The sequence below is a fragment of the Cupressus sempervirens genome, chromosome 7 (assembly GCF_028749045.1).
Source record: "Cupressus sempervirens isolate cs-2001-9-10 chromosome 7, ASM2874904v1, whole genome shotgun sequence".
Taxonomy (NCBI): domain Eukaryota; kingdom Viridiplantae; phylum Streptophyta; class Pinopsida; order Cupressales; family Cupressaceae; genus Cupressus; species Cupressus sempervirens.
This window is the reverse complement of record NC_143124.1, coordinates 769,638,348-769,664,736: the sequence shown is the minus strand read 5'-3', so window position 1 is coordinate 769,664,736 and position 26,389 is coordinate 769,638,348. Positions and strand designations below refer to the sequence as shown.

Here is a 26,389-nt window from a genome sequence, read left to right as displayed (position 1 = left end):
AATATGCTACAGCAAGTAAATGATGATCAACGTCATAGATGGCAAACAACTATAGTATGAGAAATCAGCACGGGAGATACCTTAAGTAATGCTGGAATTTGAAAAGTTACAATGCAAAAAACCATGTAAACAAAACAAAATGGAGCACTGTGGAAAATAAGTCAAAAGGGAAATAGCATACATCTTTCATGGTGGCTATAAAAGAGCAATACTAAAACAACTGTTGAACAGAATAAAAGTAAAAACTGAATCACCTCAAGGCACAAAATACTGAGCAAGAAAAGAATGTGAAGAGGGTTCGTCAAAGAGAGCAGGGACTATAAGAGGGTTCTTTAAAACAGTAGTATGGGAGTACAAAGATGATTGTAGCATATCCAGCCTCATCATCTCAAAAGAAGTCTACCACTGGTATCATTTTTATGGAAAAAATTAGATTTCAGATGCAGCACTGGATACATGCTTGCTTAGCCTCTGAAGGTGGAGTAGTGTCTTCTTATAAGACAATAGCCCTGAACAATGAAATTTTCTACACAAGACCTTGTTTGAGAATTAATGCCGCTAACAATTACAAAATTTAGGTGACAACAGTTATTGATAAAGTTTACTGAAAATCTTGTTCCTCTTACTAGCTCTGATGGAATTGTTACAAAAAAAGATTTAAGGTTGAATCTTCATTTAGGAATCTTTTCGAAATGTTAGGCAACATACACAATATGTGTGAAAAAAGAAATGAAATGCTGTCATGCAGTTATATAAGTTCATAACAGCAAAATAACAGATCATTTCTTTCAAACAACATATGAACTCAAAAAGAGCAAAGCATATCTCCAGCAAGAAAGAAAATGTTGCTGCAATCTACAATAAAATGAACCCAGAAATAACGAATTCAACAACTTCTCATGACAGATTCATCATGTGGTGTACAATCTCAAACAACAGAATAGAAGATTATAATGGTTTGAAGATCTTTCAACAAAACAAGTAAACTTTACTCGGGTTTTGAAGTAGTGACAAAGTGAAACAATCCTTACCACATGTAGCAGATAACAGTAAAAGAAGCATCGAATTTGTTACCAAATGGAGTCAAAAATCACAGAAGATGTGCAAACCAATATGTAAGGTAAGTTTACTAGTATTGTCTCAATACTGTTTATATTCATAACAACCTATGAAAATAACAATGTTTCTAAGGCTTAAGGCTAGCAACAAAAGCACATACCAGTAAAAAATGATGTTCACCAACATAGTTGCTATCCAAGATCAGAATCCGATAACCCTTAGGCAAATCTCAACAAAGGAAATATGGCATAAGGAAAGCTAAGAATCTGCAAAGTAAAAATTTGTTAAGAGACTGTAGTATGGTGCCCATCCAAGAGCAAGTATAGCAAGGAATTGCTGAAGAAATATACGTCTCCAGCAAGTTCAAGATCAGAGTAAAAAATGCCCAGGAAAAATAAACCAGCAAAGTCTAAAATGGCAGCAAGATCCCTGCGGCTAGGGTTAAAACCCTCACTCTTTTTCCATATGTGAAAACTCCAGAATACAAATGCCAATAATGGATCAAGCTCAGATGATAATGCTGACCACTGTGTGAAGAAGGTCCACTCTAAACATGACAACAGTGCAAGAAAATGAATTTTCACCAAAAACGACCTAGACTTGAAACCCTCATCCTCCAACCTTCCAGAATCTCAAGCGATCAAATAAAAATGATGGAATGATTTCATTTTTAGGGTATTCAAATATTCCTTCCCCTTTTCCACATTGCATTTTTCTTTGAAGTCCGTGGATAAGTCATGAGATTTTTTCTTTTTACAATGAAGTCATAGGGGAAAGTTAAAAATATCTTATATTTTTGCATTATTTTCATTTTTTTAAGAAGCAATATTATAATGATGTGTTATCATCATTTAATATTATTTCTTAGTAAGAATGCAAAAATATAAGAGGCTCATTGTTTCTTTTGTATTGTCATTCTTTAATGTTAAAAAAGGAATATTTAATGATATAATTATAAATCATTAATATTTTCCTTTATACCTTTAATGCATGATATGAGTCATCTTTTCCCATAATGGTCTTTAGTTACAAGTCAGTTGGGAAACATATGGAGAGAATATAGAGGGTCAGATTTGACTTTGCTATGTTAGTTTATGAATCTTTATGACTTGTTAGAGCATTTTTAGGGAAGTTTTGATGAGTCATAAGGGGCAATTATGAGTGAGTGGAGTTTTAGACATTATGGGACTTCATTTTAGAGGTTTCTAAACCCTATTTTGGAGGCTATCTTTCTGATTCGACCAAGAGATGTGGGGCATTGTACATATAGAGTTTTGAAACTCATTTGTAGCAGTTCTGAGTTATGCAAAAATAGTATTGAGTGATATTTTATCCTGAATATTGTTATGTGTTTTTCTGTAACTATTTTTTGAAGAAAAGTCAAATATATGACAAGCATTTTACAGGTTCATTTTGGAGAAGATTTTCAAGCCTCAATCTTTTTCTGTGGTACTGTGCAGTTCTTCTGATTTGATAGGTTAGTCTGTGAATCCAAGGGTTCCTTGCTAAATCTGTCTCAGTTTTTACCCTATCACCGGAGTGTATTTTGTCTGCAGGTCACCTTTTGTGTTTGTTTAATTTTCATCCTATTAAGTTAAAATTTCTATTTTCTTAATGAGTGAGAATCAAAACCTTAATGTGAAACACTATTGCAGGCCAATATAAAGTTTGAGTGCTTATTAGTGTTTTTCCTGTATATTGATGGTAAAATGGTTGTTATTAGTTGAAACCTTTCTTTAAACATATTTGGTGCATCACCTTTTAGGAAGTAGTTTATTTTTTCCATTTTGTAATCTTCCTTAACCCTTTTCTCAGCAAGAAAGTAGTTAGAAGAATCAATCAGGTGATTTCCCATAAAGGAGCCGACCTAGAATCTGGAGGTTTAGCCATTGATAGGTTACCCCACAGCCTTTGGTTGTTCCAATGTTGGCCTAAATTATCAAATTTCTCTTATAATTTGATAGGGTGCAAATTTAGGTGACAACAATGGCATGACTAGAAATTCATAATGCCCGTCATGACAACAAAAGGCCTTCTTTTCTACATATTCCTTCCTATATGGATCTGATGGTATCCAGAGTGGACATCTATTTTTGAAAAATAGACTGCGCCTTGCAATTCATCCAACAACTCATCTATCCTTGGAATGGGATACCTATTCTTTATTATTTTTTTGTTCAACACACTGTAGTCTACACACATGTGCATCATCCCGTCCTTCTTCTTGACCAATACTAATGATGACATGAAGGGGCTAGAACTAGGATGGATCCATCCTTTCTCCAGCAATTCCTAAGTAGTCTTTTTGATCTGATCTTTGAATTTCTTGTGATGACAATAGGGTGTGGTTATGACCGGCTTGGCTTCACCTTCCAACTCAATAGTATGTTTGAACCCTTGATGAGGTGGTATGCCAAGAGGAATGCCAATGAAAAATTTATCATGTTTACTCAAAATATCTTGGAGATCGTCATCCTGGGGAGGTGTCTATTGCCCTTTTATAGGTTTCACCGAGATAAAACAATGTGTCACCCACGCAACATCATCACACTAAAAAATTGCCTGCATCTGATGTGTAGAAACTTCCTTCGGACCTTCATTTTCCATTACATAGAGAACAATCTTCTTTCTATCGACAACAAAAGTGAAGTCCATCCATTTGAAACTCTGAGTGTATTCATCAAGTGTCTCCATCCACTGTATGCCTAGAATAACCTCCATATCATCAAAGTCCACTATGAAGAAATCCTCGATCATCGTGTGATTTGCCATTGTGATATTTAGTTGAGGAACAAGGTGTGTGCAAGGTAGGATAGTCCCTCTAGAAACCTTGACTTGAAATCCTGTGTGTGTCTCCATAGGTAGACCTCTTCATTTCACTAGAGAGGAGTTTATGAAGTTTAGTGTAGCTCCTCTAGCGAGCATCACCATAACCCTTTGTCCTTGAAGGGTTCCCCGTACACAAAACACTATGTGCCTTGGGCTACTGGCTAGGGTGATAGTTCCTCTATGTCAAACCAACATTGCAATCCTTTCCGTATGGTTCAAACTAACCATGTTGGTGTCATCATGATGTTGGTCATCTTCAGTGAGGGTTTCTTCCTATTCGTACTCATCATCAAACACAACCTCAATGTAGTGTATTTTTCCTTTTTTGAGGCATCTGTGGCCTAGCTCCCAAGGTCCTTTGCAATTGAAACATAGTTTCTTCCTTCGGAGCTCCTATCTGGTAGCTTTGTCCAACGATGACTTCCTGGGTGGAGATTTATTATCATTGTCCCTCAAAAATGCTAGCGATTTGAGATGTGAGTAACTTCGAGAGGAAAATGTTGTTGATGATGCCATGCTCCATGCCTTCTTAATAGCTTCAAACTGGGTGGCAAGATTGAACCCCTTTACCCAACCTTTCAGTGGTTTTGTCAATCCATCCATGAAGAGCACTATCTGTCTTCTTTTAGAAATGTCTATGACCAACACAGAGAGTTTCTAAAATTCCACAATGTACTGGTTGACTGATTAGTTTGTCTCAACTATGCCAAATCTTTGAAATTGTGTTATGGATCTTTACCATCAAATCGACCTATCAATCTCTCAGTGAATTTTGTGTAAGTATTTATTTGATCAGGACCCAGTGTGATGGTGTCGTGATGCCACCATTCATGCATAATTCCTTCCAAGTGTAATGTTGCGAGTTTAATTGCTTCTTCTTTTGGCATAGGATTCAACTGGAAGTAGGTATCAACCTTCATTACCCATGCTTGCACAAATATGGATCCGGATCCATCAAATGGAGACATATTTACTTTACTCAACTTTCTTCTGAGATCATCATTAAAGTATCCTCAGTTTCTGCCTCCCGAATATCTCATTCTCAAATTTGCGTAATCTTTCCAGTATATATCTTCCTCAAAATATGCATTATTCCAGTCTTCTCTTATTTGTTCTTGCATCTCTTCAAAGGTTGGTTGTTTCCCTCCGTGTGGTGCCTCCATCCATGGGGGAAAAAATGGCATAGAAGGTCAAGAGCATATTGGATGAGGGTTTGATTTACTTGACACTGAGTTTGCACTGTGACCATATTGTTCTCCGGATATTTTGTTATCTACCAATTTCTTGAGAGTCAAACTCCACCTCCTTGAGAGTACAAAACTGGAAAATCATGTCATACCTATCCAATTGGTGGTTGGTCTCAATGCTTAGATGTTGGGAACCCTCTTTGGATGACTCAAGGGGAATTCTAAGGGAATGCAACCAATGAGAAGAGGTATTAAAAGGGTCGATAATGTTACCATCTCAAAGCTTCAAAAAGTGCTTAGCAAAGAAAGCCATCATCCCTAGTGCACCTATTGTATTCCTTCCTAGGGGGAAGAGGTGGGGAGGGGCATCCTAGAGAGTTTTGAAATGGGGGAAGATAATCAATCTCAATATCAATAGTACCCAAGAGATTCATGGCAGCAACAAGCCAACAATGAGACTGACAGGAGAAAGGAGCAAAAAGAACAAGGGACTTGGAGGAGCAATATGCAAGGTAGGGATACCTTTGGAGAATATTGCAAGAATCAACAAAGTAACGAAGACAATCTAAGAACCAAATAAGGTCAAAAATGGCTCAAGCCTAAAGGGGCAAGCCTCAAACTCTACAAGGACAATACTGGTAGGTGTAGATTGTCTACATCTAATAGACTGTCAAGGAGGATAAATGAACTCAATCAACAGAAGCCTAGTCAGACTCAATTAGTGAAGGCCCCCAAAGCATGAAGTTGTAAATGATAGCGGGTCGAACGAGAGTATCAGGAAGTGTCATTTTGAACAAGATGTCTTGAAAGTGATGCCTGAAACACTCTCTCACAAAGGCCAAGGGACCCAAAACCCTTGTTAATATGCAACTGAAGGGCAAGCCTTGAACTAAATCAAGGTCTTGAAAACTTGATCTCTGAGAAGGTATAGTAGACAATGTTGAGCACTGAGCCACTGACAAGAGGTTTTAACTTTAAGGCAATTGAAGAAAATAACCTTAGTTTTACCCAAGCTTAAAGTCAACCTCCTCATATTGCAAAAAGAAGCCAAGCAATCTAATTGACTCTATAAACCCTTAGGAGAAGAGGCCAAAAGAATAACATCATCAATACGAAAGAGGGATACAGACCAAAGTCTAGTGGAGAAGGCATCCATTACCCACCAAAAAGTGCTCCTGAAGAAATTCCTCTAACTCATCATTCTAAATCCCAAATAGGGTAGGAGATAAATGGAAACCCTAATTTACCCCAATGGTGTTGCTAATAAAGTTGGAGACACTAGTGGGAGTCCTAAGATGACCCAAGAGCATCTCACACAATCTCATAATGGAAATGTGGAGAGTCATCGAGATGTTGATATGACACAACCTCTAAAAAAGGGCCTTTCAGGGGCTGTGTCAACAAAGAAGGAAAAAGTCTTTAAGGAGTTAGAACGAGCCACCTTAATGATAGTGCGGAGAGTCAAGATGTGATTCATAATCTAATAATCCTACTAGAAGCCTACCAGAATAAATGTGTTCTCTATGTAGTAATTGTTAGAGTAAATGAGACATTTATCTAATTATTTATCATTTAGGTCTTTTACTTTCTTTTTCACTTAAGCTAAACATACGTGCTTTATTCAACTAGATTTTTCTTTTTTAGCTATAGATTAACTGTAGCTAATCTTAACTCCTACTTTTCATCACTTTAGTTGTTCTAAATTTAAGACTAGAGTATCTCTTGCTTTCTATTAAGAAAGTCAATCATTCGTTGTAATTGTATCCCAGTTCATTATTGTGATTGATCAATAGACAATTCCATGTTTGCTTGATCTCTTTTGTGTGATGTATTTTTCTTGTAGATGATTCTTGGCTTCACTGGTTATTTCATGAACTCCTTAGGCACAAGTATCGAGACAAAATCTTGCAGTAGTTGAGAAATATGGACTCTTTGGCCCAAACAAATATCACAATCATGCACAAATAGCCCAAAAATCCATAAATTGATGATCAATTTGTCAAAATCAAAGCCAATAAAAATCACGGAGGCATTTTGGGGCTACACAGATCGAGGCAATACTATACATACACTAATGCGAGTGCCCACATCAGTGCTGCAAAAATGTACACACATGTCAAAAAAAAAAAGCAATCAAATATTTGTAGAGCTTTACATGGTTTTAAAAATAAATTATGAAGAAGGCATGTGTGTTAAGGGTTTAAAAAATGTGAAAATGGAGGTGTACACTAGTTTTCTTCAATAAGTACTTGCTATAGTTTGCTGACTTTGGCAGCTAGCAATTTTGATTTGGATTCTCACATTTTCCAATTTATGGGAGTGGTTTCTCCTATCTCTACTAGATTTATTTCTCCATTGGGGAAGAAATGTTGTTTGTAGGTAATGAATCATCTATCTTCAGGATATCCTAATTGGCATAGGAACTACTTCATTTGGGGTATTTCTATCCTTCTTTTCTCACTCATATTGGGGGATATTCATTGAACCATTGTGATAGATTAAGTACTTGAGGGGACATCTCGAGTCCTTTATGATTATCACATGCACTTTCTTTTCATTGCATCTCTCGTTTTTAGAAAGGGATTTCTTCCCATGTATTTTTGGCCTCTTCTTTGTTTAGTGAGACCTTATTGGTTTGAGTCTATCTTCCAAAGCATTTGGGAATGAGAATAGGAGTCAGGTGATGCATTTCTGGAACATTTCCTAAAGATTCAAAAATAGGGGATGACAATATACAAATTTTTAAAATGTGTGTGTGTGTATGTTGGTGGGGTGGGCGGTGTGGGTGTGTATGGGTGCAAGTGCGTGGGATTGTGTGTGCGCGTGTGTGTGAATTTTTCAAACTGTACTAAGATATTATAGAGAGGGAGAGAGAGATGGCAATAATTGATAACAACAAGAAATAGGAAAATAAACTATTGCACAACTATAGATAGTATAGCAACATAAATGATGATAGCAACAATATAAATCAGGATAACAATATTACAACAATAATCTCAAACATCAAAACCAGGGTCTATCAAAATAAATATTAAACTCAAGATGTCACAAACATGTATGTGGAAGTCTTAAACATCAATATATAAAAGGCTATGGGCACAGGATATGAATTCAAGCCTCATTCTAGCATTCAATATCCAAAGGCTCGATATCATCTAAGTCACTATCTCACTCTAGCAAAAGTGGATCATTGAATGGTAGCCCAACCAGCCCTGGTTGTACCTCCTCCATTTGACTTTAGTTGTCCATGAACACAAATTCGGACCTTGTGGGTGTTGAAGATTGTAGCTGTAGTAGAGATCTTTATCTCTGATTCTGCTATATATTGTGCTTATCATTGGAGAAGATATTTATGATAATATTTGAAATATCATTGTATGAAAATACATGTGTCATGAGGCATGTGTTTTGAATTATGCACAGACTTGGTTTTGGAAATTGAAGGGACTTTCAGTTGTCATATGAAGAGTCTCGATTCTATGTATCCATGAGTTTTTTTTTTGTGTGTAGATACAACTATATCAAAGTCAAAGCATTGTACATGAATATTAATTATCAATAAAAGAGAATTTTTTTTGGTGTGGCTGGGTTTTCCCCTTCAAGCTGAAGGGTTTTCCCAAGATAAATGTCTTGTGTCTTAATGTGCCTATTTATTTCTATTTTTCTTTATTGTTTTTATCATTATTCTGGGAAAAACATTAACATGATTTCAGAGTCAAGTTAGATAACAGCATAAAGTGCTAAGATTTGTAAGAGCAATTGAGATCTCATTACCTGGTTTTTGTTGCATGCTTAATCTATTCTATATGATATTTGTCTTTAGCATCTTGCTTTTCCCATCAAGTCCTTCTTGATGATATTCTACCCCTCACATTTAAGAGGACTTGCGCTCAAGTATTCTGCTCAAGCTTACTCTTGTCCTTATGTTTTATCGTCGGATGATTATTCTATTGGTTTGTTTTCTCTTCTAGCTATATGCTATTAGACTCCTTGTTCCATTGTGGATGATGTCTTGGCATCATGACTTGCCCAGCATAATGGTTCCTTGGCACCATTATACCTTATCATTTTTGGCTTCGCATTTAATTAGGTTATTGATATCGGGTATGTCCTGTCCAGTTCCTTCTTTCGTCAATTTTATTTTGCTCCTACGTATTTTATATTTATGAAGCTTCAATATTGGTGAGTTTGTTCACCTATGTATTGCACGTCTCATTTTATTACTGTCGAGTTTCTCATGTGTTCAGTGATATTATATTCATGTTATTTTCGTTTTTCTTTTCGGCAGTTAGTTACGTGTGGTAAGTGAAAAGACAAGCCTATCTGAAGTCAAAATTGATGATGGTTTTCATCACGCAAAGGTTTGGCTTCTTTCCACTCACTTTCAAGCAATGGCATCATCTGCTCTGTTGAACTCCACAACCTCACACACCTCGGCAGTTTCTTCTTCTAGTCAGCATAAGTTGACTGGTTCTGTTGCGTATAAGAGAGTGTGGTTATAATTATTGGGTGCTATTGTGTATGTAGCAAGGTTGTCAACACTATCATTTGCATGATGATTCTCTGTGAAGTTTTGGCAGAGTATCAAGTTACTTGCATCCTGCTCTGCATTTAGTCGTCTCACAATATGATTATTGCTAGTATTTGATTCTGAATCTAGCAATCAATGATTGATTGACTAGTTATCTTGCTAAAGACAGTTTATGTTGGTAGTTTTTAGACTTGTCGATTAATTTTGTGGGGATATTTTTAGACTGGAATTCATTCCTTCTTTCTAAGTCAAGGGAACTTTGTTGTAAAAAAGAGATTTTTTTTAATGTTATTGTCTCGAGGATCTTTTCACCTGCAGTCTTTTAGATCCTTTGCATATTACAGTATAGACATTCGTTCTATGGTCTGTTTAAAAGATACCATTTTATAAGTCTACTCCTCTGGGTAAGATAAAGATCAAGGAAGGTCGGAGGGAGACTTTTGATGACATTATTTTCAAAGGATCAGAGTTTTGATTCCCTTAAATTTGATGCCAAGTATGCTCCACTGTAGGCACTCATGGTATCCAACTATCTTGGCTTTGTCTTTGCTGTTCATACCCAATGATTTTGTGTTACTAAGACTACAAAGCTTCTATTAGTCGCAAAGGATTTGAAAGGCGTCAATTTCCTTTGGTATACCTCACTGCAAAGGAATGAAGAATCTATGATTATGATTTTTTTGCTATATAACTGGAAATAGAGTATACCTTTGCATTGATCTCTATGATAGGTTGACCTTATGAGTTATTATTTATCTCTTGGTTGCAGGATGCAATGGGATGATGATAGATTATCTAGATCATATGAGGACGTTGTTTGCAGTCTTGGACTGAATTGATAATGCATATATTAAAAGAGAAAGATCATATACAAGAAATGAAATGCAGCGGGAAATGTTTCAGCTTGAAAGGACGACTACACCAACTATCCTATTGTGGTGATCAAAGTTGTTCCTGATGAGAGCGTTTCTGTAAAATCTCAACCATTCTTATATGTGTTCCTAATGAGTTCTTCTCTATGAGAGAAGTTCAAGATGAAATACCTTGTTAATGAGTTCTTCTCTTAGTTCTTCTCTGCGAGAGAAGTCCAAGGTGAAATCCCTTGTTCCACCTTATATGATAAGGCATGGTGGAAATGCATTCTTCTTAGAGAGAAGTCTGAAGTGAAAGCCCTTGTTCTGAAGTGAAAGCACTTGTTCCACCCTCTACATTGAGGCATGGTGGAAATGCATTCTTCTCAAGGAGAAGTTTGAGATTGAAGCGCTCATTCGACCCTCTGCGAGTAGGTACAGTGGATCCATCCTCTCAAATGAGACTTAATAGAAATGTGTTATTTTCAAGGAGAAGTCTAAGGTGAAAGCCTTTGTCCCACCCTCTATGAGTAGGCATGGTGGAAGTCATGTGTGTGACTCAATGACTTGATTTTTTGCTACTATGGTGAATTGTGTTATGCTGAGACAAGAAGTTTTAATGAGATGAAAATTTGTCATAAACATATTTTGGTTGTAGCTATGTGTTCCTGCCATACTAAAGACCTCTTTCTTGCTAAAAGGGAGTGTTGAAGATTATAGCTGCGATAGAGATCTTTATCTCTGTTTTTGTAATAAATTAAAATTGAGATAATATCTATGTATTGTGTGTACATATGGAGAATATATTTATGATAATATTTGAAATATTATTATATGAAAAGGCACGTGTCATGTGAAGAGGCATGTGTTTGGAAATATGAAGAGACTTGTTTTTAGAAATTGAAGGGACCTTCAGTTGTGATATGAAGAGTCTCTCAACTCTATATTATATACATGAGTGTTCTTGTGTTTAGATACAACCATATCAAAGTGAAAGCATTGTACTTGAATATTTATTATCAATAAAAGAGATTTTTTTTGGTGTCGCTGGGAAATTCCTTCAAGCTGAAGGGTTTTCTCGGGATAACTGTATTTTGTCTTATTGTAACTATTTTTCTCTATTTTACTTTATTGTTGTTTCTTGCAAAGTAACATGAATCATTGCGATTCATGTGATTTTGTGATTTGACTTAAGGCATGTGATTCATGGTGAGTCGATGAATCAACTCGCCGATTCATGTGCCAAAAATTGCCTGAATCGATGATTTTAGTCAAAAATACAAGAAATCGGCAAAATCGGCCCCAAAAATTGGCAAGTTGGTAAAAAATCGCCTTCTCATTTGTAAGGCACGAGCTTGGGAGATTAGCATAGCCGACCAATGTGCAAATTAATGTGTCAGGAATTGTATCAGTTTATCGATTGCCAAAAGTTTTCAACTTGTGTTCAATGAAATATTGTTTTAATTATAGTCCTTTTGGTGTATCAACATTTTACCTAGGCATTTGTTTATTATCAATCTTTCTTATCCCTTTTCCTCACAAGTTTCTTTTTTAGTCCCTTGTTATTAAGGGATATACGATTACAAATCCAATAGGAACTGGCCTAGAATGCAAAGGTTTAGTCCTATTTTAGGTCACCCACACCTAGACTCATCCCATGTTCTCCATAAATCTCTAGTATTTTGATGTAGAGATAGGGTCCAATTTTTGGACTTAACAAGTACAACAATCATTTGTACCACACTTTCATATTATAAAGGACCAATGAATGATGCTCAATTGGTAAAGGTCCTTGCTACCAAAGTGCTATTTATTGAGGTCCATGTAACTCTGACATCTCCATATTGCATCTTTCGTAATCAGTTTGTATTGCCCATGAGATTGAATGAATCCACAAATTACATCCACACATTCATTTTCCTCCCAATATGTTTATATGGTTATTTATATAGATTGCGAGACTAAATATACTCCTCCCAATTACTAGAAACAATGTGAAATGAGATTAGATTATGTTAGGATGATTATTTTCAAATTTATTGAACTAGTCTTTTAAGTTTACCTCCAATAAATTTATGTGAATTAAACATTATATTGAAATCTTACATTTTAATTAATAAATGAATAATTTCAGCATTACTTTGAAAAAAATTATATATTAATTTTTCAAAATTTGTATACATTCAATATCATTTTTATTTAGATTAAATATCATATTGAAATCATACATCTCAATTAGTAAATGAGTAATTTGGGATTTTTTTTGAAATGTGTATGCTTTTTGCCCCCTCTCAAATGCGCCGTCCAACGGCTCGATAGAAAATGACGGTTGTTCTGCATATTACCGTTTGAAAAATCACGAGGTCAGCTTTTATTTATGATATATTCTGTCCAATTTAGCGGCAGTTCTATTTCCATTCAGTCTTTCTCGCTTTGATAATTTCGATATTTATGACAGAGGAGCTCTCATCTCTGTATCGTGAATTGAATTGTAAACCAGAAAATTCTTGGAGGAGATCTCTGACAGGACTTTTGAGAATTTGTCTGGCAAAATGGAAGAAAATGGAGAATTCACACTATAAATTGGTGGGCAGTACCTTTATAAGGAAATGTGATCATGCTTAAAGTTTCTTGGGTTTTTTTCTCGTCGCTTGTATGCATATTGGGAGGGTTTTTTTTGGCTTTTCCTCTGCCTTAACTGATTTTAATTATAGTTTTTTGTCAGGTATGCAGAACTTGAGACCCCAAGATGGGAATTCCAACTAGAGAGCCTCGGAAGAAGAAGAAGGTGAACGCCAGAATTGTAATGATAAGGAGTGGACTGGAGCCTGTGCATTTATTCGAGCAATTCGAGGACTCTAATTTTCTTCATATATTCTTTTGGAAGGGAAGATGGGTGGTAAGGTTTGTAAGGAATCGAGGAATGATTATAATAGAGAGCTTAAATCATTATTACATGCGCCTGTTACAGAATAAATGGAGAACTCACTCTATAAATTGGTGAGCAGTAGTTTTTTAAGGAAATGTGATCATGCTTACAGTTTCTTGGGTTTTTTCTCGTCGCTTGTATGCATATTTGGAGGGTTTTTTTTGGCTTTTCGTCTGCCTACTGATTTTATTTATAGTTTTGTGTCAGATATGCAGAACTTGAGACCCCAAGATAGGAATTCCAACTAGAGAGCCTCGGAAGAAGAAGAAGGTGAACGCCAGAATTGTAATGATAAGGAGTGGACTGGAGCCTCTGCATTTATTCGAGCAATTCGAGGACTCTAATTTTCTTTATATATTTCTTTTGGAAGGGAAGATGGGTGGTAAGGTTTGTCGAGGAATGATTATAATAGAGAGCTTAAATCATTAATACACGCGCCTCTTTCAGAATACCAACAATGTGCGGGAAGGATGATGAGTGCCAACGCACAGGTAATAAGCACTCCATCTAGATATCCTTTTAGTAAAATTGGAATTTCTTCTGTAACAAAGATCTTGCTTATGCGTCACTCTGTGAATCTTACCTATTGTTTTCCTTATATTTTGCAGTTTTCTGACTTGATTGAACTTAGGCGAAAGAAAGAGAGGAATAGTTGTTTTCCTGGTAATTTTGGACTCATATGGGCGTTCATTTAGAGTGAGGCCTTTTTCATTGGCTTTTGTTTGCTTTTGAATTACATTTTTGAAATCAATTCAGATTTGAGTTCAGGAAGAGAGGAATTGCAGTCTAATAAGATTAGATCGATTGTTTGTTGCAGACTTCAGCAGGTTGTTGATTTGCATACTCCTCATCACTCATATCTTTCTCGAGGCCAATCTTCTGTGAAAGAATGTTGTATCCCACATATGAGCGCTTCTGACGTCTATTAAGCGGCCCAATCTATAGGGCATCGCGACCACATTACTAAAGGTTGGTTTTAGCATAATTTGATTTTATAAAGTTTATGTGCCATAAAAATTATCATGATAATCAAATTAAATTCGTAGGAACCAAGAATTAATGTTCCCAAACAACAATGTAATAGGTGATGCAGATTATGAATATCTCGTGTGTTATGCTTTCATTTGTACTTATTTCTAAAACCCTTCAAATGCTTCAAATGCATTAAATATTTACATTTTATTAGCACAAGTGTTTCATTTAGATTTTATAAACCATAATCATGCGACTTGTGAAAAACTAAACACTGACCTGCCAAATATCATTCAGTAGTCCATATATCAGATCAAAAGGCTATTAACTGCAATAATTTATACTTAGTTCTATAACTATATTCTTCTCACATAAATATATAAGGTCAAAATTTCCATATAATTGCTAAAAATATCCCATCCAATATGTTGAAAGATAATAAGATGCCAGGTTGTAATTTAGAATCATAACAAGATTAATAAGACTGCAATCTTTTGTTCCCAACAGGGCTAGTGATGATCCCTTAGTGTTATGTCTTTTGAAGGAAGACCATGACTAATCTGAATTCAAACCTTTTAGAAGCATTAAAGCAATCTCATAGCTCATTACGCATAAAAAAGTTTGCCATTGTTTGTCAACCTATGGATCGTGTACTGCATCACCAAATCCAGTTTCCCAGTTCATAGAAATGAGGCTCATAATACCAACATTGCTCATCAACTGTGTGTTGTGTGTTACACCAACATCCCGAGAATGCCCATCACATTTATTCCCCTGTTTTCCTCATTCAATTTTTCCAACTGCCACTTCGTCTCCATACAGTTGCACAAATTCTTTGCTAGAGGCTGTTTTTTTGTCTCAACATGCATAAACATCATCTTGCAGCATTTTCCCAATAAATTCCCTCACAATTTTTTATCATTTGGATGCATCTTTCAATTCTGATTTCTTCAAGACTAAATATGTTGGCTCATTTATTTCAAATCTGATGTTGTATAATTCATAGATTCTCTGCCAGTTGTGTCATACATTTCTAAAATAGGAAGATAAAGATCTCCAACTGATGAGTTCAAATGCCCCACTCTAATGCCATTTGTTGTGAATCAGCTGCAATAGCTACCTCTGGATTAACGGAGGAATTGAAACAGAATTAGATTTATGGATATTCCCCCTTTCTGACATACCATGGCCAATGACTCTCAGTTGTGCATGCACTTCGTACTGTGGAATACATCCAGTTCAGTTTTTATTTTATTGTCTCATTTCCGTATTATAATCTTCTTGCATTTTCACAATAACCTCATAGTAACTTTTTGACCATTAGACACATCTTTTAGTTCACATTTCAACAAGGATACTCTTCAAAGTTGTTGCAACCAAAAGTAACCAGAAACTTCTCTGCCCTTCCTTGGCCACGCATATCCCTGGATCTGTATTCCTATCTGTATCAATTACAGATGTGATATGGCATGGATACACATTGCATTCTCTACCCACATGTGCCCAAAAATCATAGCTTTCAACTGTGCCAAATACTATGTGATTTGATTTTCTAAAAAATTGACATAAATCTCAATCATGCAACTTTTTAAGTTGGTATAAACAAAAACCTAAACCAAATGAAATGTTTTCTATTTCAGCTACCCATTTTTTGGTTATCTTCTGAAGCAAATTCACCATTTTTTTAATATTTTAAATAGTTAAATCAACTTATAATTATCTACGCAGTAATTATTTGTCTATCTTGCTTTTAAAGTAATGGAAATGTCGTGTAATAACTTAGAAAGTTGTCTTAAATATGTTATTTTCATGAAATTTGTATCCAACCATATCCATACTGGAGGTCTTAAAAAATTGCCATATCCATATTCAATACCATAATTGTATTTGTATCTGTATCTGTATCCATGCAACTTTGGTTGCAACAAATGCGCTTCAAATTGATGGTAAGTTGTATAGTTTATAAGATGAGAATCCGTGATAGTTTCCTTTTTATGATTTTCACATACTTGATGATGGAAACTCTATTTTTTTGTCAATTTCAACTATAGCCATAGATGGAAATAGTCATTTTGATGGATGCCTTCCCTCTTACAGCAGTATTATCTAGTTTCAATATTTCAATAGAAGCTAAAGCTTAATAAAATATTCACATAGTCCTTAAAAATGTCCTTTAATGGCTTGAACCTAAGCCCCTTATCCATGAGGGGTCTTTACACATGTCAAAGTCTAAAAAATGCATCCCAAATTCAAAACTAAATCCTCTGAAAATGAGTATTCTAGCTGCAATATTTCAAAAAAATCCATATATCTTTCATTTTGTATATTAGACTATTGCATAATCTTATGCCATTTAACATGCTACTCTTTCTTTTGACCACTATTATTGTTCACTATCATATTTCAAAAGATCATGATAAACCTTACAATATGATTCTACCTTTTGAAAGTGTTATAAATTATAATTATTGCATCATACAATGAAGACTGTGCTTCCATATGTATTTAACACTATGAATATTCAAGTAAAATTGTGAACTTCCTTTATGTTAAATTTTCATAATTAGATTTATATAATCTTTTATTTATATATATATAAATATATAATTAATCTTGCAAATATATTTATATATATTCTTGTATAATATAAATAAATCTTGAAAAATTTATTTATATCCACTCTTTTAATATTGAATAGTGTTTGTCTTGCATAATAGATTTGGGGTAGAATGAACGGTACATAAATATAAAATGAGGGCGGAAGGTACAAGAGACACGACCCTCTACGTACGTCGGTCAGAGATATAAAGCAACAGACGTGACCCTCAACCCATCGGTCAAGATGATACGAGAACAACGAAGATAGGTGATGGACATTCAATGAATTTAATATGGGTGACGATGAAGATGACCATCCCATAAATTTTGCACCAATAAGGTTCCTAATCACCTTAGCGACATGGAAACAAATTACGAGCATCATGCTAGGATATAGGAAATATAAACAAGAATATAAAACTTTTAATTTATGATAAAGATACACAATCATTTATTTACATATATATATATATATATATATATATATATATATATATATATATATATATATATATATATATATATATATATATATATATATATATATAAAATTAATAACCAAAGAGATTGATCATTTATCCGACAGAAGCTATAAACATTAACACTTTATGGCTATGCATTGTTCTTCTTCATGGACAAAGGTTATCCAACTAATGAAACCTTTCTAGGCAGTCTTCATTGGGCTGATCTTGTATAGGTTTGAACCCTATCTTTAGAGCATTCTCTTTCCTACACAGAGATTGTCACTACCTTGAAAATTTATTTAGAATTAAAACCTCATGATTGATCCCTACCATGAGTTAGGACTATCACTTTATTCTATTATCACCTTTATTCTTATGTCTTTTTTTGACAATCATTCATCATTAGTTGCTTTATCGATTGTCTTAAAACCTTTATGTTCTTTGTTACCATCACAACCATCCCTACGAGTGCCACTGTCTTGGCCCGTTGGACTCTCATGCACTGAATGACTCCTCCATCCCTTAACATTTTCTTTGTCATTTGTTTGACTGTCTGTCCAGTAATTTCAACCAAAGATTCATTGGATCTTACCAAGAAATCGCCTTTCTTTTGTGCATGTTTCAATCTTATAAATGCTGCATTTGATATCAGTTACACTTGTTACATTTGATGATAGTCTTTATTAGCTCGTTTGTCTAGAACGTTCATAATGTTCAAAATCAAATACCCCTTTGTACAAATTGCAACACTATGCATGAGATGGTGTAATGTCCCCTAGTGGGTCTAGATTCAGTTATTACCAATTTAACACAAATTTGATATTAATGTCCTAAGCGTAGTGGACAATGATATAATTATTGAATTGAAGACATTTGAAACAAGAAAAATTATTCATTGATTTAACCAGTGAAGTTATCTGTATATTTATTAACACTCACATCTAACCTTAGTACTATTTTGACGTAATGAATGAAGGATTAGCAAGTGTACAAGGTGCCTAGAGACCAATTCCAATAGGCTCCCTTAAAGTTTATAGGTTTAAGCCCCATCCTATATTGGGACTTCCCCCAGGCTTCTGCGACACTGAGTCCTATCATGTCTTGGGAGTAAAACTAATGATTGGATTTAGACAAGCCCCTTCTTATCAAATCAAATAGAGATTGAATATGATTTCAACACATGACTATAAATCTTCATCTCTATGTATAAATATCCATCAATCAATTGACAAAGAGTTGCATTCTACAACACATACTTGATACAAATATATATGTATATATATATCCCCCTTACATTTGAAGGATGTGTCCCTTGCTATAAGCTCTTGATCGTGTACCTATTTCAACCAATGGTATTAAGGTTTGTTTCTTGTCTGTAATGTTCCCGATATAAAATAAATAATAAATTAATCTTTGTAATGGGCCGATTGATTTATTTTATCTTAGACCGATTTTTATTTTGTTTTCATAGTTTGTGTAAATCTTGGGAGTAAAACTAATGATTGGATTTAGACAAGCCCCTTCTTATCAAATCAAATAGAGATTGAATATGATTTCAACACATGACTATAAATCTTCATCTGTATGTATAAATATGTCCATCAATCAATTGACAAAGAGTTGCATTCTACAACACATACTTGATACAAATATATATGTATATATATATCCCCCTTACATTTGAAGGATGTGTCCCTTGCTATAAGCGCTTGATCGTGTACCTATTTCAACCAATGGTATTAAGGTTTGTTTCTTGTTTGTAATGTTCCTGATATAAAATAAATAATTAGTTAATCTTTGTAATGGGCCGATTGATTTATTTTATCTCAAACCGATTTTTATTTTGTTTTCATAGTTTGTGTCGTCGTCAGCTATCTTTGTACACCCTCGGAAAGGTTTTCCCGATGGGTTTTTAAGCACGGCTTGTAGGAAGTCTGTAGGCATGCTTTGGATTATTTTTCTCTGTATTGCGTTCCTGTTAAGGATTCTCTATTGTTTTCCATTTTGGAAGTGAAAGATCTTCCCTATTTGGCTTGTGTAGTTTCGGTGGGATTTAACCCTCACCCTATTCCGTCGGTGTTCAACTGTGTATCTGGAAAATTGAAGACTTAATTTATGTGGAAATATCAGTACCTGTCGATGAATCTTTCGGCTCTGCATCTGCAATTTGTGTATGTTACCTTCTGCATTTTCAAGTGGTATCAAGTTGGTTCATATTGCTGATCTTTTTCCTTCCATCATCTCTCTCCTTATTGATCATATGACCAATACGGTCTTTAAGGCATTACTCTCCGTACACTCCTCCCTGAACATTGTACGATCCTCTAAGTCACCATACGACTCTCTTCCTATGTACGGATACCTAGCCGTACGACCATCACCCAGTTCATAGTATAGGCAATAATATTCACCATACTGCTACTAGTTTCTCCTCTTGTATGACTATCAGGCCCTCACCTTCCCGTATGACCATCAGGCCTCTCACCATTTCATACGACCTGTTCAGTTTTCCTGTCGCCTGTGATTTTGGACAATCTCTAAACACCACTCGAACAGGTCTGTTACTAGGAGTTAGATGGGTGTCGGTTCATTACAGTGGTATCAGAGCTCTTCGATCCTACCAGCCTGTGGACAATGAATGAGAGTTTATAGCCGGAAGAGAAGAAGGATACATTCCATTGATCGAATGGCTGACGAACGGGATCTGACAGGTGCTGAACTTGTGGTACTACTAAGGGAGCTTGCTCGGAATCGGGCATAGATCATTGACACGTAGCGACTCATGGAAGAAACTCTCAAGAAGTTGGCAGAGAACAAAATATTGGGAGAAAAGAACGGTCACAGTGCAGACTCGGTGGTGGGTAAATCACACCCTTAGCCAGCATGCTTTCGACCTTCCATGCCAACCTTTCCACCACTGATAGAGGCACATCTCGGAGAGAGACAACCAACTTTCGAAGAGATGATAGAAGATTGGAGGAATGCGAACCTTGAAGAGGACATTTCCTACAAAGATTACGCAGATTTGAGAATGAGATACTCGGGAGGCAGAAACAAAGGGTACTTCAACGATGATCTCAAGAGAAAGTTGAGTAAGGTGAATCTGTCTCCATTTGATGGATTGGGTTCCATATCAACACAAGCATGGGTAATGAAGGCTGATACCTACTTCCAATTGAATCCTATGCCAGAAGAAGGAGCAATCAAATTTGCCGCATTGCACTTGGAGGGAGTTGCACACGAATGGTGGCACCACGACACCATCACATTAGGGCATGATCAAATAAAGACTTATATGGAATTCACAGAGAAATTGATAAACAATTTAATGGGAAAGATCCCGATCTTAATTTCAAATATCAAATTTGCCGCATTGCACTTGGAGGGAGTTGCACACGAATGGTGGCACCACGACACCATCACATTAGGGCATGATCAAATAAAGACTTATATGGAATTCACGGAGAAATTGATAAACAATTTAATGGGAAAGATCCCGATCTTAATTTCAAAGACTTGGAGCAGCTGAGGCAAACTGGATCGGTAGATCAGTTCATTGCGGAATTTTAGAAACTTTCTGTGTTAGTCACGGACATTTTCGAAAGAAGGCGAGTCGTGCTCTTCATGGATGGACTTGCAAAACCGCTGAAAGGTTGGGTGAAGGGATGCAATCCGTCTACCCTATCAGAAGCAATCAATAAGGTTGGGTGAAGGGATTCAATCCGTCTACCCTGTCGGAAGCAATCAATAAGGCACAAAGTATGGCATCATTGTCGGCATCATCCTCATCCTCTCAAAGCCACTCACATCTGAAACCATTGATGTTTCCAAGGGACAGACCTTCGCCCAAGAAGCCGTCATTGGATGAAGCTACCTGATAGGAACTCCGAAGGAAGAAATTGTGTTTTAATTGCAAGGGGCCTTGGGAGCCTGGCATCATTGTCGGCATCATCCTCATCCTCTCGAAGCCACTCACATCCGAAACCACCAATGTTTCCAAGGGACAGATCTCCGCCCAAGAAGCCGTCATTGGATGAAGCTACTTGATAGGAACTCCGAAGGAAGAAATTGTGTTTTAATTGCAAGGGGCCTTGGGAGCTTGGCCATTGATGCTTCGGAAAGGGGAAGATCCATTATATCGAGGTTGTATCTGATGATGAGGACGAACTTGAACAGGAAGAAATGTCGGTCGAAGATAACCAACCCAATAATGACACCAACATAGCCAGTTTAAATTGAACAAAGAGAATTGCCACCTTGGTATAGCACGGAGGATCAATTGCCTTGGCTGGTAGCTCGAGATGCACAGTTTTTCGTGTCCGAGGTACCCTTTAGGGACAAAGGGTTACGGTGATGTTGGATAGCGGAGCTACTCTAAATTTCATAAACTCATCCCTGGTAAAGTGAAGAAGTCTCCCTATGGAAGTGCATGTAGGCTTTCAAGTCAAGGTTGCCAGAGGGACCTTCCTGCCCTGCACACACCTTGTTCCTCAGCTGAGCATCACAATGGCGAATCACACAGTGACGGAGGACTTCTTCATAGTGGACCTTGCGGATATGGAAGTCATTCTTGGCATACAATGGATAGAAACCCTTGATAAATACACTCAAAGTTTCAAGCGGATGGACTTCACTTTTGTGGTTGATGGAAAGAAGGTTGTCCTCTGAGGAATGGAAAATGAAGGTCCGAAGGAAGTTTCCGCGCATCGGATGGAGGCAATCTTGTGGCACAATGATGTTGCGTGGGCTGCGCATTGTTTTATCTCGGTGGAACCTATAAAGGGGTATCAAACACCTCTACAGGATGAAGAACTTCAAGATATTTTAAGTAGGCATGAAAAGTTTTTCATGGATATTCCTCTCGGCACACCACTGCATCGGGGGTTTGAGCACACTATCGAGTTGGAATCAGGAGCAAAGCCGGTCATAAACACACGGTACTGCCACCCCAAGAAATTCAAGGATGTGATTGAAAGGACAATTCAAGAATTGCTAGAGAAAGGATGGATTCATCCCAGTTCCAGCCCATTCGCATCATTGGTAGGACAGGACGATGCGCATGTGTGTGGACTATTGCGCGTTGAACAAGAAAACAATAAAGAATAGGTATCCCATCCCAAGGATAGATGAGTTGCTGGATGAACATCATGGTGCAGTCTACTTTTCAAAAATAGATCTCAGATTTGGATACCATCAGATTCGAGTGAGGGAAGATGTGGAGAAAATGGCTTTCCATTGCCACTACGAACATTATGAGTTCCTGGTCATGCCATTTAGATTGACCAACGCACCTCCTACATTTCAATCATGTATGAACCGCATCTTCAACAAACAATTGCATAAGTATCTATTGGTATTCTTTGATGATCTTATTTATAACAGGACATGGGAGGAGCACAAATGAAGTTTTGAGTATCATGGAGGAACAATCCTTGTTCGCCAAGTAGTTCAAATGTGAGTTTGGTATGATAGAGATATTGTACTTGGGGAATGTTGTCAGTAAATACGAGGTTCAAGTGCATTAGGAGAAGATTCAGGCTATCCTCGATTGGCCTCCCCCAAAATCACTCACGGATTTGCGAGGATTCTTTGGACTATGTAGTTACTACCGGAGGTTTGTTAAAGGATTCTCTCAGCTCAGTGTGCCTTTAATGCATTTGACGAAGAAGGGGTCATTTCAGTGGAACAAAGAGGCACAACTCACCTTTGATAAGCTGAAGAAGGCCATAAGCACTTGTCCCGTACTTGCACTACCTGATTTCACTGGACTGTTCATTTTGGAGTGCGACGCATCCGGGGAAGGCCTTGGAGCGGTTTTGATGTAGGATAGAGACCCCATCGCCTATGAGAGCAGGAAACCTACACCAGCAGAATGATTGTATTCCATCTACGACAAAGAAATGTTGGTCATCGCACATGCACTAACCAAGTTCTGACAGTATCTAGTTGGTGCCAAGTTTGTCGTCCGTACAGATCACAACAGTCTAAGATATTTCCTGGAGCAGCGGGACTTGAATGAATGGAAACAAAAATGGGTAAGCAAAGTTCAGTCTTTTGATTTCAACATTGAATATGTAAAAGGGAAGAACAATGTTGTCGCAGATGCCTTGTCTACAAAACCCACCATCTGCTCACTAGACCAGATTTCAACTAACTGGAGGGTGCAACTACTAGTGGAATACTCCAAGAATACATTTGCTTGTGAAATGATGGAGGGCCACACCCACGATGATCGGTATAGAGTGGTGGAATATCATCTACTATAAAGACTGGATATACTTGGTGCTAGAATCCAAACTGAAGCAGAAGGTCCTGAAGGAAGTACATGACTCACCTCTAGCTGGACACCCCAGTTTCCTAAAAACTTACAAAAGTCTTTAGGAGAGGTTTTCATGGAAGGGACTGAAAGGAGATGTGTTGCAACATGTAAGAGAATGTACGGTCTACCAATAGAACAAGTTTGAACACACTCTTCTTGCTAGGTTGCTACAACCTTTGCCAATTCCCGAACATAAGTGGGAAAGTATATCCATGGACTTCATAACCGGTCTTCCCAAGGTGAATGCAAAGGATTGTATCTTTGTGGTGGTTGACAGGTTGACAAAGTATGCATATTTCTTCACCATCCCCTCGAACCTTCAGGCTACACAAGTTGCCGATCTGTTTTTCAGAGAAGTCTTTTGTCTGCACGAGTTACCTCGAAACATCATCAGTGATTGGATGGACGAATCGTCAGTATCTCTTGGACAAAATTGTTTTGGATGGAAGGAACAAAATTATCACCAAGCACGAGTTACCACCCGCAGACGGACGATCAAACTGAGATTGTGAACAAATGGCTCGAAGGCTACCTTCGGAACTATGTATCAGCACAATGACGAGTGTGGGTAAAATGGATCCATCTGGGGGAGTATTGCTACAATACCACGTATCACATGTCTATCGAGATGGCGCCATTCAAAGCTCTGTACAGTTACAAACCCCTCTCCTTCATTGACACAGTTCTGGGTGACAGCTGCGCTCCAAGGGCGAGAGACTGGCTTTAGGAGGGGCAAGACATATTGAGGAGTTTGAAAGAAACCCTACAACAGGCAAAAATCAACAGAAGATGTACGTCGACAGACATTGGATAGAGAGGAGTTTTAAAGTGGGGGATCTAGTCTATCTGCGGCTCCAGCCATACTAACAGTCTTCATTAAAAGGAACAGGGAAGGAGAAATTGAAACCACGATTTTACGGTCCCTATCTTGTGGTCTATCACATTGGTGAGGTAGCATACGAATTGGAACTTTCAGAGGGGAGCGACATTCATAATGTCTTCCATGTTTCTTGTCTAAAGAAAGCCATAGGGCAAAATGTCGCAGTTGCTACCGACCTTTTGTCACTCAATGAAAAAGGAAAACTCATTCTGGAACCCGCTGAGATCCTCGAAGTATGTGAAAAAACCCTACGAAATCGCACTGTGAAACAATACTTGGTACACTGGCGACACCTACTGTTGGACGACACAATGCGGGAAGGCGAGCACATCCTCCAGCACTCGGCATTGCACTTGCTTGAGGACAAGCAAATTTTGGGACGTAAATAATAAATTAATATTTGTAACGGGCCGATTGATTTATTTTATCTTGGACCCATTTTTATTTTGTTTTCGTAGTTTGTGTCATCGGCTATCTTTGCACACCTTGGGAAAGGTTTTCCCAACGGGTATTTAAGCACGGCTTGTAGGAAGTCTGTAGGCATGCTTTGGATTATTTTTCTCTGTACTGCATTTCTGTTGGGGATTCTTTGTTGTTTTCCATTTTGGAAGTGAAAGATCTTTCCTATTTGGCTTGTGCAGTTTTGGTGGGATTTGACCTTCACCCTATTCCATTGGTGTTCAACTCTATATCTGGAAAATTGAAGACTTAATTGTATGTGGAAATATCAGTACCTGTCGGTGAATCTTTCGGCTCTACGTCTGCAATTTGTGTATGTTACCTTCTGCATTTTCATGTGGTATCAAGTTGGTTCGTATTGCTGATCTTTTTCCTTCCATCAACTCTCCTTACTGATCGTATGGCCAGTATGACCTTCAAGGCATTACCCTCCTTACACTCCTCCTTGAACACTGTATAGTCCTCTAAGTCACCGTACAACCCTCCACATATTCCTGTCCGACTCTCTTCCTATGTACAGATACCCAGTGGTACGACCATCACCCAGTTCATAGTACAGGCAGTAATATTCACCATACGGCTATTAGTTTCTCCTCTTGTACAACCATCAGGCCCTCAACTTCCCGTATGGCCATCAAGCCTCTCACCACTCCGTACGGCCTGTTCAGTTTTTTTGTCGCCTGTGATTTTGGACAATCTCCAGACACAACCCGAACAAATCTGTTACTAGGAGTTAGAAGGGCGTCGGTTCATTACATTGTCCTAATTCCCACATCAGATTCCTATGTAGCCCCGAGTGTAATGATTCCTAGACCCGTGCGAGAGTCACCAATGTTCGGCTTGTCGTTGACGGGAATACTCCCAACGTATAGAGATTATATAGTTATTAATTAATATAAAATAATTACTTATTAAATAATTATTACGTTATTTAAGAATTATCTGTTTATATAAATGATCAGTATATGATTTAATTAATATTTATTAACTAGTAATTATTTATTTAATGATTAATATATATTATTCATATATATCTAATAATAAGTATTCAATATGTATTTAATAATATCATTGATGTCTGATCAATACATATACAATTAACATATAGTTTAAATTAATTATTTATGAAATACTAATTACAGATTGGGCCATCATAGTTCACCCCTCCAAAATTTTCTTTTCAAGGAGTTGAAGGTTTAGGTGCTCAAAAATTTCCGCTCCTTCCCAAATTGCGTCTTCTTCAAGTAGGCCTTTCCATTTGGTGAGATATTTTGGAATGATCTTCTCCTTCATGTTGAGAACCTTTGT

General features: G+C 36.9%; 1 long non-coding RNA gene across 2 annotated transcripts; it reads left to right on the top strand.

The window, feature by feature from the left end:
• Nucleotides 1-13,574: 13,574 nt before the first annotated feature.
• On the top strand, nt 13,575-14,510 carry LOC149549587 (uncharacterized). 2 transcript variants are annotated; one of them, XR_016354121.1, is made up of 3 exons: nt 13,575-13,880; nt 13,998-14,052; nt 14,207-14,510. It is a non-coding gene; the product is annotated as an uncharacterized LOC149549587 (long non-coding RNA). The 2 variants fall into 2 exon arrangements; XR_016354122.1 differs by having other exon boundaries at nt 13,998-14,085.
• The last annotated feature ends 11,879 nt before the right edge of the window (nt 14,511-26,389 follow it).